Genomic DNA, 17,634 nt, shown 5'->3' with positions numbered 1-17,634 from the left:
GAATTCCAATTATGTGTACATTTTACCTTTTGTAGTTGCTCCACTGTTCTTGAATATTCTGTTCTGGTCTTTTTAGTTCTTTTTTCTTTGCTTTTTAGTGTGGGAAATTCCTATTGTCAGTGTGTCCAGAATTATTCATTTCTATTAGTGTTTTTGATCTCTAGCATTTCTTTTTAATTCTTCCTTAAAATTTTTATCTCCCTGATAACATTAGCCATCTGCTCTTTAATGCTAATTTTTTCATTAAATTCTTTTAGCATATTATTAATAGTTTTCTTCTAAATTCCTTATCTGATAATTCCAACATTCCTTCCATACCTGACTCTGGTTCTGATGCTTGTTCAGATCTTCAAACTATGTTTTGCCTTTTAGTAAGTCTTGTAATTTTTTGTTTGAAAGGTGGACTTGATGTCCTGGGTAGAAGAATGGTGGCAAATAGGTCTTTAGCAAGGTAGTGGTAAGGTATGCCTAGAGAGGAAGCATTCTGTAATCCTATGATTACTTCTAAGTCTTTTGGTGAGCCTGTGCCCATGGCCTGTGAACTTCACCAATGCTTCTCAGTCTCCTCAACCCATTTATGTGGGACAAGACAGCTAGTAGGGGCTCGAGTTAGGTATATCCCTTCCCCTAGTTAGATTAGGCTCTGATAAAACCCCAGCAGGTTAGGCTTTTGTAAAACAGTTTCTCATGAGGAGAGGCCTTGTAAAGAAGAAGAAAATGGTCTAGTATATATCAAAATGATTCCTTTTCTTCCCCTGCCAGAAGCATGAGGGGATTTTTTTCCATTATTCACTGTGAGGGCTTGCTAGATCTCCAGGAGAGAAAATGCACAAGAATGTGAGAGTCCCCTATGCCTGGGTCCTCCTGGAGATATTTATTCTTGGAGTTGTCCATACTGAGCCTCCAGCTATTCATCAATTACAGTTCAGGTTTTTCTACCCCTGTACTTGTTCCCATAGAGATTTCTGCTCCAGTGAGTTGTGATTCTGTGTCTGCCTTTCTGCCCAATTTTTAGGGCAGTGAGTTTGCCCTGTGACTTCACTTCTCTGAAAGAGCCAAGAAGAGCTGTTGATTTTTCCATTTGTTCAGCTTTTCATTTGTTCTTAGGTTGGAGTGGCAACTTCTGGTCCTATGTGCTGGCAAGAAACCAGAAGTCCTCTCAAACCACTTTGTTTTAAAATCACTTGAAATAATTACTTTCTTGTGTAGTTATGCCAGTGTGACAGACAAACTCTAAGGAGCCCCGAGGATCCGTAAGTCTTATTTACGACTTTGTGTGATTTCCAACTCTTTAGTGTAGGCAAGACCTGTGATGTGCTCTTAGCAATAGAGTATGACAAAGGTGACATGTATGTATGTTTTTGTATACATGCTTATGTTACCCTAGGTCGTAGTGTCAGTCTTGCAAGGAGGTACTCTCCTTTACTGGTCTTAGGAAGCAAGCAGCCATGTTAGGAAGGCCCATGTGTCAAGGAATTGAGGGCAAACTCCAGCCCTTGCTTACAGATAGCAAGAAGCTCAGTCCAACAGCCCACAAAGAACTAACACTGCCAACAATAACATAAGCATGGAAGCGGATCCTTCCTCAATTGAGCCTCAGAAGAGACCACAGCCCAAGCTGGTACCTTGATTACAGGCTTGTGAGATCCTGAAGCAAGGATGCCCAGATTCTTCATCCATAAAAGCGGTGAGATAATACATATGCATTGTTTTAAGTATTCAAGTTTGTGGTAGTATTTTTACACACAATGGTAACTACTACAGCCACCAACTCAATAGAAGATTAGGATAAATTGTTTAAATTCCAGTTTTTAGGATATCAACCTACATTTTTTTCAAACAGAATCAAGTCTTCCTTGCTGAAAGGAATAACGTGGCTATAGCAGTAGTGTCTACCTATTATCTCTGTCAATCTTCACTGAGTAAAATCTTCTACGATCAAATTCTATCTTGATTTACTACAGCCTGTAATTATAGAAAACAAAACTCAATACTTCAATAATGAAAAACTATAGTGTCTTTTACATATAAGCAGCGCAAAATGTTCTTTACTGTATAGAAAAATATTTGGTTGAGAAAAATTATGAGACTAAGAAAAATTTTCCCATGATGATATACTAATTTGGGAAGATTCATATTGGGAGGCAAAATTGTTTCATAGAAAAGGTAACTGACTGATTATAAGATCTTGCCCTTAAGTCTATTTATAACTTCTAGTTGTAGCTTTGAATGTCACTTAAATTCTCAATTTTGTAATCTATAAAATATGGCTATATAGATGCTAAGACTTCTAGCTCTAAACGTCTATGATTCCATGAAATTGATACAGCATTGTCAGAATGAGAAACAGGAACCACTGGGGTGATAATCTGTGCTCTCCAATCAGTGTTGCATCAACTATCCATAAATATTTTGACTCATATGAGTCTAAATTTCATGTTTTTGAGAGTAGCCATACCACTTGTATACATACATACAAGGACTAAAATTTATAGTTGCTTTGGAGAAAGTATACGCTGGATAAGATCACCATTATATTTACTGACTTTTACTAGTTTTGTAATTCTAACTAGTTTTTTCTCTCTCTGTTAGTTGTGGATTGTGAGTTAAAGGATTTTAGTACTTTTTATTTCAATTAAATAAAAGAACAATTTGCAAATTATATGGCTTGAGTAAATTTGAGGCGATTCATCCAAAGAGACAGGAAAACAAAGCTTTTATTTGTATTGCCCTGCTTATCTGAATTCACTCAAAACAAATGTTCGCTTTTTTATCTCTTTTTCAGTCAGTTACTACTGCCACTGTCAGATATGTTATTTGAATATTTATACAGAAATACTTTAAACCAATCCTGCAAATTAGGAAATCACATATGTAAGCATATCTTCCACATATATAAGCATAGCACATATGTTAAGAACTCTGGAAAGGGCAGGCCTCATTCAACTTTCCTTATCATAAGAAAACTTACCAGTTCTGTACACACTACCTTAGTACTCTGAAATAGATTCTGGGAACAAACAAACGAAGTATCTTCAGAGGCTGATGCTTCACATGCTTATTAGTGTAGCATGAAAGAAAATGATAATACAATACCATTTCACAGTGTGAAATGTACAAAGTTGGATGGAGGCAGTGTATGTTGTCATCGGTTAATGTGCAAATGTTCACTGCCAGGGTGAAGCAACCAGGAGTGAACTGTGAAATGATTGCATTCACCCTGAAATGTCAGCAAAGCAAAGAAGCGAGGAGAAGGGTGTATCCTTTCCTGAGTATGGTAAAAGTACTTACCAGAGCAGCAAAAATAACGTATTTAATATTTATATTTTATTAAGAGAGGGACAATTATGCCTTTGCATAATATGACTTCAGAAGGCAGAGGCTGGCCTTAATATGTAAATACTAATTTTAATATGTCACCACATGTAGCCCTTTTTCCTTTCCAGCTGACTGTCCTTCCTGCCTGTCTCCTTTCCTTTACATGGAACCCAAAACTCACTAGGAAACTTTCCAATTAACTTGATCAATTTTTTTGCTTCATGGTGTCATGGACTTTTAGACTATCCACGTTAGAAAGACTTTATAAATAATTTAGCTCAGTCTCATTTACCCCCCTCATCTCTCTTAAATGACCACGTGTGTGTGTGGGCAAGCACATGTATGCACACATGGAAGGTGTTTCTGATTCTTATGTGTTAGTATATTCTGTTTGTTAACAAATTATATTTCAAGTCACCTGGGAAAATAATTATTTATTTAAGAAATTTTTTTGCACTCTTGGATATTTGAGAAAACCTTATCAACAAAATAATTTAAAGGATTAATGATGAACTTTGTATCTTCTGGACTATTAAGCTGATGTTGAATACACCCCATCCTAGAACTAATGAGGTGAACGCTGCAAAATGCCAGTCATCTAAGGTAGTACAACCACTTTTTTAATGATAAGTAACATGGTGGCCTCAAAAGGAGACATACGGTATAGAGCCTTAGTGAGAAAAATAAATCCATATATATTGCCTTCAATATTCTAACAACTTCAAGTGCACCCTCTAATTAGATATTGGCTAATTGATAGTCAATGCTTGAAGAATAACTTTTTCCTTTCTAAGCCTAAATCTCTTGTCTATGAGACATCATTCAGGAATTAGATAATTGGATGGTATGACATTAGCAACAGCACCAACAGCTTTGGTTATTGTTGGGCAATGTAGTAAAGGCTTAATGTGCATTATCTTCAGAAAAAAAAAAAGCTTCCTGGTAGATACTGTTTATTAGAGATGAGAAAGCTGAGTCTTAGAGGGAAAAGCTTGCTAAGAAATGAAAATTAGTGACAGAATTGGAACTTGACACAGTACTCAATGATGCCATAATTTGAGTCTTCTTGCCCATTCTACTTTTCTTTCCTCACCCTTTGTTTGTACTACATAATGATTAGCTCTAATTAGTTTAATTAGAATAGGATTTATTAAGGGATCTCATTCACAGAATTTTTGGAAGAACTGAAGAAAAAGACTCTAGGAGCATTTGCAGGGTTGACTACCAGAATGAGAGTCCCAAAGAGGCCCGACAAAGCTGCTTCTACTATTCGGAAGCACTCACATCAGGAGAGCTGCCAGCTTCAGAAGCTTTCCACCTTTGCCACGATCAACAAGCTGTCAAATCCAGAAGCTCCGGACATGGCTGAAAATTCTAAAATCCCACTACCTCTATCCCAGTTCAGACTATCAAAATAAATGTTTCATATTCTGTCTCTTTCTCCAGATAATGTAATTCCAAATCTAAGCTTCGTGAAGGTACCTGTTAGCAGTAGTTAGATTGTAAGTCTGTACCTTTCGGTGCAGTGGTGGCTGGGCATGGCAGTTGCGGGGTTTAGTGCTGTTAATTTCACTGTGAGTGACCCAAGAAAATGTGGAGGAAGTCTGGTAAGAATGTGGACAGCTGTTGACTACAACGTCCAAATACTTATTCAGTGTCTAATATGTGTAAATTACCTAGTGCAAAGATTCACACATGGAAATCAATGAATAAAACATATTACCTATATTTGCTCTTTGGGGCAGGAGCTATGCAGGAGACCGAGGGTCAAGAAACACAGTAAGATGTGTCCCCTGTTCCACAGCATTTCACTTAGGTAAAACTAGCTTACATCCCAGGTTAAATTATCTCTTTTGAGAAAGGGATTACTTAATATACAGTTTCAATCTCCTTTGCCTATCATTTTTCCATACTGAGTGTGTATATAATATACCATATTGTAAGATTATTTCATTGCCTATATTGTTTATTTAGAATATTAGGAAAATTAATAACAAGTGGTACTTAAACAATTAGATAAGATATAGTGCAAACAATATCCATTCTCAAGCAGAATTTTTATTTTCATGTAGAAAAATGGAGTAAATTGTTAAGATATCTACATAATATTTTCTATTTGGTTTAAGGAAGTCACGTTGCCCATTTGGTTTTTATTGACCAATCATAATCAGCATAGTAACAATAATAACTAAAAATGTGTTTGGGATTTGTACATGACTCATCAAAATTCATGTTCAAAACAATATCTGGAGTTTGTAACATAAATATCATTATTAGTACATCTATTTAATGAAAAGGAATTAAGGTCAATAGAGTGTAACTGGGCAGGAAAAAGTCCTTTCAGCTGACCTGGGGTGCTCAAATCCTATACATTCCAAAGAAGGCCCTCTCTTCTAGACTGGCCCTTGGAATATTCTGCTGGAAAAGATTGTTTTTATGTGCTTGAGGCCTTGGGTCACTCTACTGTATCATTTATCCTAACAGTGTGTTTTATAGTGAAGGCCTGTTTTTGCTTGGGAGACTGGGAGAGGGCTGGGCTCTAAGTAACTGAAGCCAGTCATGTGGGTTGATCCCCACTAAAACTCCCTGCACAACAAGGCTTAAGTGAGCTTGCCCAGTTGGAGGCAACCCTTCACACATCACACATCACCCTTGGGAAAATGAATTGCATCCCCATGCAACTCCACTGGGAGGGACATGGGGAAATTTGCAATGGTTCTTCCTGGGCTTTGCCCACATGCCTTTCTCCTTTGCTGGTTTTAATCTGTGTCCATCTGTTGTAATGAACCATATCATAAGTATAAGAGAATCTGAGTCCTTCTAGCTTATCATCAAGCCTGAGGGTGATCTTGTTTAGACCCTCTTGACACAGTAAGATATGCTGAATATCACACAGACTTCCTGAATAAATCCTGAGATTTTTGATCAAAAACATCACACATTTTCCTTTAGAGTGTATGGCTTTTATACTCATGATAATAGCATAATCTTGTGGAGCTGCAGGCATATTTACCTTTTCTTTGGTAAAGTACACGTTGTGAGTAGAGACCATTTGTCTCCCAGCACTCATAAATATTGTCTTACTGAGTTGGAATATTCATTGCTCATGAAAAGTAAAACACAGCTGTGTTCAATAAATGAGGTATTATGGACAAAGTGAGTTTTGTAATGGGGTTTTAACTTCTATTTTTTAGAGATGAGGAAGTAGTGCATTCTCTGAATCTTTCTGTTGTCATTAGGAAATATCCAATGGAGAAAATATTGATCCTTCTTCTCTGTGTCTCAGTGGGCAACCCTTCCTCTGGCTTAGTTTGCAATAATGCTCTAGACTCCTTCTAGTAAGGAAATGTCATTGGCCTGAAATCCCACAGGTATAAGGGTTCCATTGGGACCATCATGTCATTCTTCTCTTTTCCTGGTTGAAATATTTTCTCTTATATTGCACTTAAGAAATTAACTGGTAATGTGATGATTTGCTCTTCCATATCTTTATATGTTCTGATATCAAGAAGTCCCTATGATGATGTAACATCTCCATAGTTGCTAAAGTTTAAAAGCACTTTTTAGTTTTGAAGTCATATTCAAACTAGATGCCCTTTTCATTTTGTTTACTGTAAGTGTGAAATTGATCATGTATTTATATATATATGGAAGATATGAAATTTCATATATGAATATTTATACAAAATTCATATATATATGAAATATATATTTGTATATTTGAAGGACATAATTCTGCATTCTCTTAACTAGTGGAAGTGACTACATATTTAGAAATTTACATTATTTCTATTGGTAAGTGCATAATAATTTCATATAATAAAAATGAAAAATCATTGGCATAGTTGAGATTTTTTAGAGTTTTACATTAGTTTTGACTTTAAAATACTATATGCTACTTTAAGTAATTGGAATACTTGAAAAAATTCAAATATTGGCAATACACAAAAAGAAAGAAGAGAAAAATTCAATAGTAGTTCAGTAGGATATAAACCCTGCAGGCCTAACTGACGGTTACGTTCCATCTGGTTCATGCTCATTTCTAGGAAGGAACACAAGCTACACACTGTAATGGACCTGATGATTTTCCAGAGCTGGCCAACAAGCTGTTGCGTTTGACCCAGTTATCATATTCATGTTATTCGGTTAGGTTTCCTTTGAAAGTATTTTTCCAGTCTAATGAGATTTATGGGTTTCCTTTGACATAGAGTTTCTCTATATGCTTTATATGTTTATTATTTTTTTCTTGTCTTTTTTTAAAGCATTCCAAAATAAGAAACTATCACAACATGCTATTTTGTTCTGAGTTTGACTGTAGGGCATATGTATTATTCAAGTAGCAGACCAACTGGAACATAAGTATGGCACAGAAGTATTTTTATTATGGTCATATAGGATTATCTGAATTTCATTAGCTGCTGCTGATTTGTGCCTGAAAGAAAAGTCTTTTATTACCATTGCAAACTTGCAAAATTTCATTCCCTGGGACCGGGCTAAATTGAGATCTTTGGCTTAACATGATAGTGAGGAACTGGTATATTTACGTATAACGTAAAATGTTGATAACCCACCAATTTATTTACTTTTTCTTTGATTTCTTTGATGCTTTTTGGAGGCAATATCATTCCATGCCAAAGTGTGCCCACTCTGGAGGTGGACTATATAGATGTGGATGCCAGCTTTGACACTTTCTATTTAGATTACCTTGGCAACTTATTTTATTTCTCTAAATCTCAATTCCCTTATCAGTAAAATAGAAATAATAGTTTCTACCTCTCTGGGCCTTTATGAAAATTAAATTAGATAATGTAAGTGAAGCCACTGGATAGGATTTAAGGTTTAGAAGGAGTGCTATGATGGATTCTGTGCCATCTTACGGGCTCAGAAATATACAATGGCAGTGACATATATTTGCCATCAGTCAGCCATAAAGGTTATCCTATTTTCTCTTGAGTCTTGACTTTTTCCCTAAAATGGTACTAGTTTTCAAATCTTAGAATGATAGAGCTAGAAGCTACACAACTCCTAAGTCAGAAAGGTGTCCTAAACACTTTTCTTTATCTTCCTTCCATATCTAAATAACTTTAAGTTCTCTTTTGCAAGTTCCTGTCATATCTCTTTAGAAGTATTGAGATTGCTTACTGTCTGCTTCTGATCCATTCTCTCCATAGTACTGGCACACAAGGAGTACTCTATAACACAACTGCAAAGTATAGAGTATAGTGCAAAGAAACATACTCAAGGAATAAAATTCTGGTTTTGCCTTACTTAACCTCTCTCCATATCAGTCTTCCTATCTCTACAAAATGAGTAGTTATGATACTTACCTCATAGAGTTGTGTTGAATTAATTGCAATATCCATAATAAATGTGTACACTGTAACTTTCAATGAATATTAGGTTTCCACCCTAATACCTGGATCTGATCTGATAATGGGTTTCTCCTCATTAAAAACTTCCCTAGTTACAAACTCTTTGTAGATTAACGCCCAAATTCATTGCTATTTCTTCAAACAGTTACATTACTAGCCTCTGTCTTTAGCTCTTCTCCCCTTTTACCCAGTCATTCTGAAATAAGTATAGTTCTTAGAGCAGAGAAATCTAAACTGTTGCTCAAACTGGTCCAACCGATTTTATTGGCTCTTACTCTCACCACCACTGTTTTTGTATTGAACCCCTACTCATCTATGAGACAGATAAAATGTTACTTCCTCTAAGCAGGCTTTTCTGACGCCACAAACTAAACCCAGTAAATTAGCTACTCTTCCTTTATAAACATCTTCATTCACCCTCTCCTCCTTTCCCATTCACCATACGTACAAATCACTTGTAATAAATTCTTCTAGAATATTCCTAATGTGAGTGTTCATCTATATATTTAATAGATTTATACATTTATACATGTATATTTATATAATTACTTATATTTATATTAATATATTTATATATAAATATATATTTATTTATCTTTCTAGCTATAGATTTTGGTAAACTCATTCCTCTTTTCCCATAAGACAGTAAGGCTCTTGAGGACAGAAGCCTTGATTTCGCATCCTCAGTGTCTACTTTTATTAATAAATGAGTTCTGTTAGCTCGTTTCAGTAGTTCTCCATTCCTTTTTTTGCTTAGTTACTTACTTACATATTTATTTATTGCTCTAACACATCTGGAGAATAAGACATCTCTCATCAGAAACAATAACTTAAGGCCAGCCCTCAAAAAGATATGGGAGCTATAAGAATCCAGGGAGCATGCATATTTTGGAAAATTACCTTATGTGACTTTAATGTTCCTTCATAGTATCAAGTGATCACACAGTTCCTTAACAGGAGTAACCAGTGCAGCTGCTACACTGATTTGACCCACTTACGTAGATTCAGCCACTAAGGAGATAATTAGTCCAAATGGTTTTAGACAATTTATTAATCATGGCATAGCAGACAGCATGAACTTCATGTTCCCATTAGTTTCTTGTGTCCCTCAGGTCTCATGGAGGGGCCAGGTAGATGCTGTGCACACAGTGAATCCCTTGCTTCTTAGGAACTCCAAGAATTTTGAGATCTTGGCAAACTCAACTCTCCTCTTCGGTCCCCTCACCATCCCGCCTCTCCCCTCTTCTCCTCTCATCTCTCTTCTCCTCTGGAGAGAGAAATATTATCTTATCCTGAAATATTCCTGGAGAGGGGAGGGAGATACCTCTAGCTTTATTACCTTAGAATGTATCCAGGGAGAGACAGCTCGAAGTATTTCCAGGAGTCACTGTCTTTATGTTCCGAGGGTGTTAGGCAAACATCTCTGAACAAAGCTCTCAACGCTCTCTGTTCAGAAGATGTGCATAAGCACCGGACTCATGGAGAATTACCTTCCACCACAGAGGGTACTATATAGACTACCCATTCTAAGAATCATATAAATAGTCCAACTTGATTTTTTTATGCATGGTAAAAGTAAGATTTAAAAGTCAAAATGAATTAGAGAAAAGCTAAGGTCAAAACAAATTTTCATGTTCAAATCCAAGGAAGGATAATCAGTGCTTAGTTTCTTAATTTTTTTCATCTAGATGAATATTTACATTGTCTGATTTACATACATGTAATATTTTACATTACAAAATATTGTTTTTAAAATTATTTTCCTGGAAATGGGCTTTTCTTTTTTGCTCAGTGTGACATCAAGAGACTTGATTTTTATCTTCCTGCAAAGTTTTTGTATGAACCATTCATGTTTTGCTGTCTCCGAGTGAAGAAATTCTTGGTGAAGAATAGTATTTCACATTACCTGCTTTTCAAGAGAATAAACTACACATTTTGATATCAAAATTCAAAAGTGTCAAATGAAAACTTACTCATAATTTTTCATAAATACATGTTCAGAAGAGTGGATCATCCTTGAGGAGTACCAGCATATTGAATTTTAAAATCTTTAATATTTAAATATAAATATTTATTAAATTTTTAAAAAATTATACAAATTTATCTTTATTTATTTAAAGTAGTCTTTAGAGATGTCTATATTTATCATATTGTGTAAATATGCCATGATGTATTTCTGCTCATAGCTTTGACATACTCTTGGTGGCGTTATACCATTTGAGGGGCCAAATGAGATGATAAAGGGACCTGATGAAATGCATGCCCTTGTATATTTGCTGCAACATTGTTTTGATCTACTGTGATCACTTGCATGTCGCATGTGTTAATTTTCTATATTTAGGAACAAGCAACACAAAAGACTATTTCTTTCATAACTGATAAGAGGGAAAATAAAAATCATACATCGAAAAACAAGGTGCCAGACACAGACAGTAGATGGTTGTCCTTCATGGAATTTACAATCCCAATTTTACTCTTGGGAGATAATAATGCAGTAAGTCACTACCCCCAATTCATGTAAATCAAACCTGCATTAGAGTGGTGCTACTGATAGAGGATGGATAGGACACGCGTAAATTATATTTCTGTTTCTGCTACAGCAGTTTTGGACTCAATATCCCATTTATTTCTTTAGCAATATGACAAGCAATAACTTTTTACATTATTCCAGGCATTAGGCTAAGAGCTTTATATAAATTTTCTCACTTAATTCTTAAAATAAACCTATAGACAGATACTATAATTTTCTTGCTGATAGAGTAATTGAATATCCACTAGACTGTAAGCTTTGTGAAAGCAGAAACCACACTATTCTGTTCATCAAGTTTAGTCAGCGCTACGGTACTTGGCATGTGACACAAGCCAATACTTACCAATAAATGAATAAGCAAATTTTCATTTTTAATGTGAAGATTCTGCCTTCAAATTATTTGTCTATAGTTTCATAATGAGAAAGTAATGTAACTAGTTCACTAGTCCTAGCCTGTTTGGCAGCTCCAAAATTCATCTTTCCATCTATAATTCTAAGGAAGCATCATAGCAAACTTTGAGGACAAACATACTGTGTTCCCCTTACCCTCCACATCAGGAGGGCTAAAAATGAGAGTCGCCTCCTTTTAGTTTCTGGGATCTTGCATATTGCATTTGTCTTGCTGAACTCAGAGGAATGAATTAAATGCAACATGTCCACTTAGTTGGCTGAAGACACTATGCTTGAATAATAGATTTGTGCCTGTATTAAAGTTTCATTGTTCTGAGGAAATAAAAACTATAAGTTAATCGCCTGTGATGATGTAGAAAATGATCGATGGTCTAAATAGCTTTGTCCCCAACAGCCCTACCAAAGAAAGAAAGAGCGAGGGTGAGAAAGAGAAAGAAAGGGATTTTTATACTTGAGATTGTGTCCAGAAGTTCCCCACAGCTTAACTGTAGATTTTTATTTCACTGCTGAACCTTTCTTTACCTTCTCAGTACGTTGCCTGTCAGGTCGAATTTATGACCACTGACCTGCATTTTGCTTTATTCTTCTAAAAGTGGTTTAAAAGCATTCTTGAACTCTCCAAACAATAAAAAACTAAGCAAGAGTAATGTTTTCTAAACAATAACTCATTTTTAAGTGATCTATAAATACAAATAAGTTAAGTCCCCAAAGTTCTCTTTGCACCTTACTAGTGAGAAGAAGAATTTGAAAGAAAACCCATGTGGACCCGCTGCATAATGACAGCTGTATGGATCCCTTCCAGGCCTGCACTGAACCCTAAGCCAGCTCACTGCAGGTCATTTAGCACAAAATGGTTGGAAACAAACACCTGGAAGCAATGGCTCATGCCTTTAGACCAGTTTATCTTCAGCAGTTCCACTAGGTGTGATTGGAATGGAATGGGAAATTCTACAGATTTTTGAAGTTAATTTAGCTTCTCCTGAATCCCAAGTACCAAGTCCTATAGGATTAATGGTGACCATATAATTGATCATCTGAAGCAGAACAATTTGAGAGTGAAAGATAGTGCTATTAATAATCACAATGGGACAACTGGCTCAAAGAAGTATTCTCTAGGGCAAAGACCTATGGTTATACATACATACGTGTATATACATATATCTGTATATATGTATATAATGACAAATTCTGAGTAATTCCCTAATTCTTTGGATCCCAAGTAAATAACATGAACCAGATATTCTTAATCTAGTCTTAACACTTAAGTTCTCACGCAATAACATTTGCATGATCTACACCTTACCATGCTCATACATCAATATTTTTGAAACCTGCCCAATAATTCCTACAGGGTATAGCAAAGCTTCTTTCTATCTGTCTTTCTTTTTATGTTCTTTAATTTATTTATTGGTTTAACATTGATTAGAATAATTTACAAGCCTATGAATATATTAAAGTCAATTGGTTCAGGAATTTAATGTTATTTTAAAAGAAAATAAAAACATGGTAATTTTAATTTTTAAAATATCAAACTATATTTCTAAAACTGAATCCAGATTTTCTTCCTCATTTTTTCTTATCTGATGATCTTAAAAACATATGCAAGTATTTCCTATTTAAAAACATACACATGGAAGTCTTATTTGATTGCACATCATTGTATGTTACCTCCTTGAGCGACAGACTTGTATCTCTATTAAAGCTTCATTGTCCTGGGAATTGAAAACTATAGTGTTGGCAAAGCAGCCATTGAAGGACCTACTGCCCTTCCCTGGGCTTGCCCATTCAGAGCCTTGGGCCTGGAACACTTCCTCATCAGGAGATAAGGAGCGCTCACAGCCTGTGCCAGGCTTATTGCCTTGTGTGGGAACATCTTTCCCTGTTTCAGACACAGTGTGTCTTCCTTTGTTCTGCTTAAGCGTGTGTGTTGTATGGACCTGGCCAACCGCACTGCTATTTCTGCCCCCTGTGGAGAGAGGACGGGTCTTTGCTGCAGCACAAAAGGGGTGCATGTGGGGAAGCCCAGGGAGTTGCTTCTTTCCTTGACTCTGAGGCTTGGGAGGCTATCTCATTGCCCTATCTTCCCTGAGCCTGTTCTAAAACTACCACAGGACAGAGTGCCTAACTTATATCCGTAGACACTTGCTTCTATCTTTTATGAAGGTTACACAGAGTTAAATACTTCTTGCAGACGCCGAGAATCATATAGATGGGATTTTACCTGTAGTTAAGTTTAAATAAGTGCCTAGAATAAAGACTTAAATTTGACAAAAGTCTCAGAATTTTTTAGCACTGAATCATTCCACCCCAGCTTCCCTCTCTCTAGCCATTCTTTGATCAAGGATTTTAACTAAGTTTCTGTACAATCTTCTGTCCTCTCGCTAACTTTACCTGAATTTTAAATTAGAACATCTTTGCTTCTTAGGTCACTTAGTGTCAAACAATGTGCCAAAAGTTTATTTGTCTTATTTTGTTTAATATTTATAGTAATCCTGTAGGGTGACTACTATGATTATCTTTATTTTATAGATAAGAAAGCTCAAGGGAATCATACAGCTAGTAAGCGGCAGGACCAGCGTGCTGAAGTCTTTGTTTTCCACCCTTCAAAATTCTCTTCATATACGACTAATTGCATATTCGCACATAATTTTATACTAACAGAAACATAAAATTCAACTTCTAATACCATGTTTTTGATTGAACTGCTTATACATATACAGGAACAACCATAAATTACAGCTGACTTCAGACTTGACTTTTGATTTTGAGACCCAAAATATCATCTCATTTTATATTGCATGAGTTGGCTTCAATGAAGTCAGTGAATGTAATTTATTACAGCATTAACAAATGAGTCATTTTTGGTAAATCACAGCTGTTTCTTCAAAGTTGCTATAAATGTTGTTTCCTGAATTGGCAACAACCACAAGCAGAGCAGTTTTATTTTCGTCTTGATATCAAGGTGCAGTGTGAGCTGCAGGGGTTCACGTGCATGCTCGCAACTGCTTGATATGCTTTAAAGTCCATTTAATTGGATATTCCAAATTTCATTCTGACAATAGGTAAGTAATAGAGAAAGAGAAAAATAAACAGGCTTTTTTTAAGATTTAGAGTAATGATTATCTCGCATACAAAATGTTCAAAGTTCATATGACACTCATGATGAAAGGCTGTGCAGGGAAATCATAAAGCATTCAAAAATATTTCAACTCCCTTGCTGGATGTAGCTTAGATTGTAGCACTGGAGATTTTCTTAGTACAATTAACGAGAGACAGACCTATGTGGAAGATCGTGATAATTTCTGTTTCTTTTCTCTTCAGAGATCATGTATGCGTTTAACCCTCATTTCAACTTACCATTAAGTGAAAATTTCATTTCCTGTTTGCTTTCCCCTTCATAGATGGCATGAGAGAAGGAAAAAGAGAGAGAAGTACTGGTAGATTATTCTTTGAATTATAATTTATTAAATCTCAAGAAAGAGAAATTCACTCATATGAGCTAAAATCAAAAAAGATGGTTTAAAAGTGAAGATAGATCCCACAGAAATTCAGGAAATTCTAAGCATTCAGACACTACAAAAGGAACAAGTGTTGATATTTCTAGGTAGAGCTGGGCAGCAGGAGTTTATGGTCCCATGCTCTAATACTGGGCAATTACCATCAATCAGTTACACCCAATATGTCTTTCTTCTATCTTGCTTCTCACTGAACACTTGTTCATGCACCTCTTCATTAAAAGTCCAGAGAAAGGACTCATCTATTTCTGGCCAGAAAGTGAATTGGAAATCAAATCATCTCTAGCTGGAAATGAGGGATCATGTGATCACAGAGTTGGCTGTGTCTGGGGATTGTAAGGTGGTAGAACATATTAAGTTAAAATGGAGACAATTGACATACTAATTCCTTCTCAACTATGGTTTTGTATAACCCACGTTAGGGCAGTTAGTCTATTCTTGACTATATTCCCTATCACAAGTCATACAATTCATATCCTTCCGTCAGAATGAAAGAACAAGTGCAAAGAATTTTCAGTCTCTCTGCTTTAAATTATCTAGAGCTGAGTCTTTGAAATACATCCATGGTTTTCCTAATACTTCCAACAACCATTGTTCTTGTTTTCTGTTTTAGAAATTCATGAAATGCTGGGGGTGTTTATCTCCTATAGTTGTCAAGGATTCTACAAATGTTTTCTACAAATCACCACAGTATGCCTTTATAGGATATGGCTTAATGGTTTTATAGTCCTCCTTGGGTTAAGTGGGCTTGTAACATTGTTCCATCCTTATTCAGAAGTCCTGAATTCCATATTTCCTGTCTCTCACTATTAAAAAACACTTAGATGACCCAATTTTCTGTCTCTCAGAGTTTTTTGCTGTTTAACTATGTCTGCCTAATTTCATGTGATTTGTATGTGTTTCAGATGTGTATCACATAAGCAATGATGTTCAAGATAATAATACATAGATTTTGAAATATCGTTTTATTCTTATTTGGGGAGAACGTCAATGGACAATCACAGAAACTAATGATTTAGGGATAAGTAATGCATTTGCTATAAAACATGTAGTTCTTTAAAGTGCACATTATTGAGCACAAATTGGAGAAGTTCGTCTGTCAATCTGTGGTGTGTGAATAGTGAAATCATCCAAAAGAGCTGAGATGGCTGTTAGATATGTATTGTTTTTTTAAAGAATAAAACACAGCGTTACCCATGGTGCTGCGGAAGTCTGGCGAGTTCCATCCAAGTTACTAACAGAATCAAAGGTCAAGCTATCACTGAGTCTGAAACATAGTCTTTTTACATGTCCATGATTTGTCAGTATCAAGAGTCAACTGGGAAAACAATAGGCACATTTAGTATGGAGACATCAAGGTCACAACCTCGGAGATTCTGATTCAGTAGGAATTTGTGTTTTTAAACATCGCTCCAAATATTTTAGAAATTACTGAAGCCCATGCATTTGTGATTGGGATTTAGATTAAAGCAGACCAAGTATCTAACACTGATTCCAAAATTTACTAGTTGTCTGACCCTAAGCACAATAAAATACTTAATCACCCCAAACCTCTGTTTCCTCATCTATAAAATTAGTATAATGATACTAATAATCGACTCACAGGGCTACTGTGAATATTGAGATAATGAGTGTAAAATAGTAACTGGAAACAGTACTCAATCAATGTTAACATCATCATCATCAACAACAGCAACTTCTGTTCACTAGCTTTGCTACTTCGGACAATTATAGGAATTTTCTGGATCTTGGTTTCTTTATCTATGAATGATGATCTGAAAACCTATCTTGGGCTGGGCAGGTGGCATAGTGGTTAGGTTTGAGCGCTCCACTTCAGCGGCCTTAGGTTTGCAGGTGTGGACCCTAGCCGTGGACCTGCACACCACTTATCAAGCCATGTGTGCTATGGCAGCATCTCACATACAAAACAGAGGATGATTGGCATGGATGTTAGCTTAGGGACAATCTTCCTCAAGCAAAAAGAGGAAGATTGGCAACAGATGTTAGCTCAGGGCCAATCTTCCTCATCAAAACAAAAAACAATCTATTTCATACAGCTGTGGGACAAATACACGAAACAGTGAATGCTTTAAAACTCCTAACACATTACTTGGTATAAAGTCGGTGTTCAAAATTGTAATAATTATGACCTTTAATTTCAGTGAATCAAAATAATTATGAATCTACTAAAACCTGGCACACTGGTAATTAAGTAAGACAGTTAGTGAGCGAAAAGACGTGGCTTTTCTAGAGGGTGTTTCAAAACAACATAGGCTCATAAGTTGCTCTCAGTTTCCCTCCCACCCATCCCTGCTGCCCTCATCATCAGGCAGAGGGCAGAATGCCTCTCATAGTATATACTCATTAAAGAGGAAGCCTCGAAGGCATGCTTTCTCCTATGTAAGGTTGATAGTTTTAAAATAAAAATATAAGACATTACGTTAAATGTGAATTTCAGATAAAAAATAGATACTTTTAAAATGTTTCA

This window comes from Equus caballus, chromosome 5 (genome assembly GCF_041296265.1).
Source record: "Equus caballus isolate H_3958 breed thoroughbred chromosome 5, TB-T2T, whole genome shotgun sequence".
NCBI classification, from domain to species: domain Eukaryota; kingdom Metazoa; phylum Chordata; class Mammalia; order Perissodactyla; family Equidae; genus Equus; species Equus caballus.
This window is presented reverse-complemented; position numbering follows the sequence as displayed.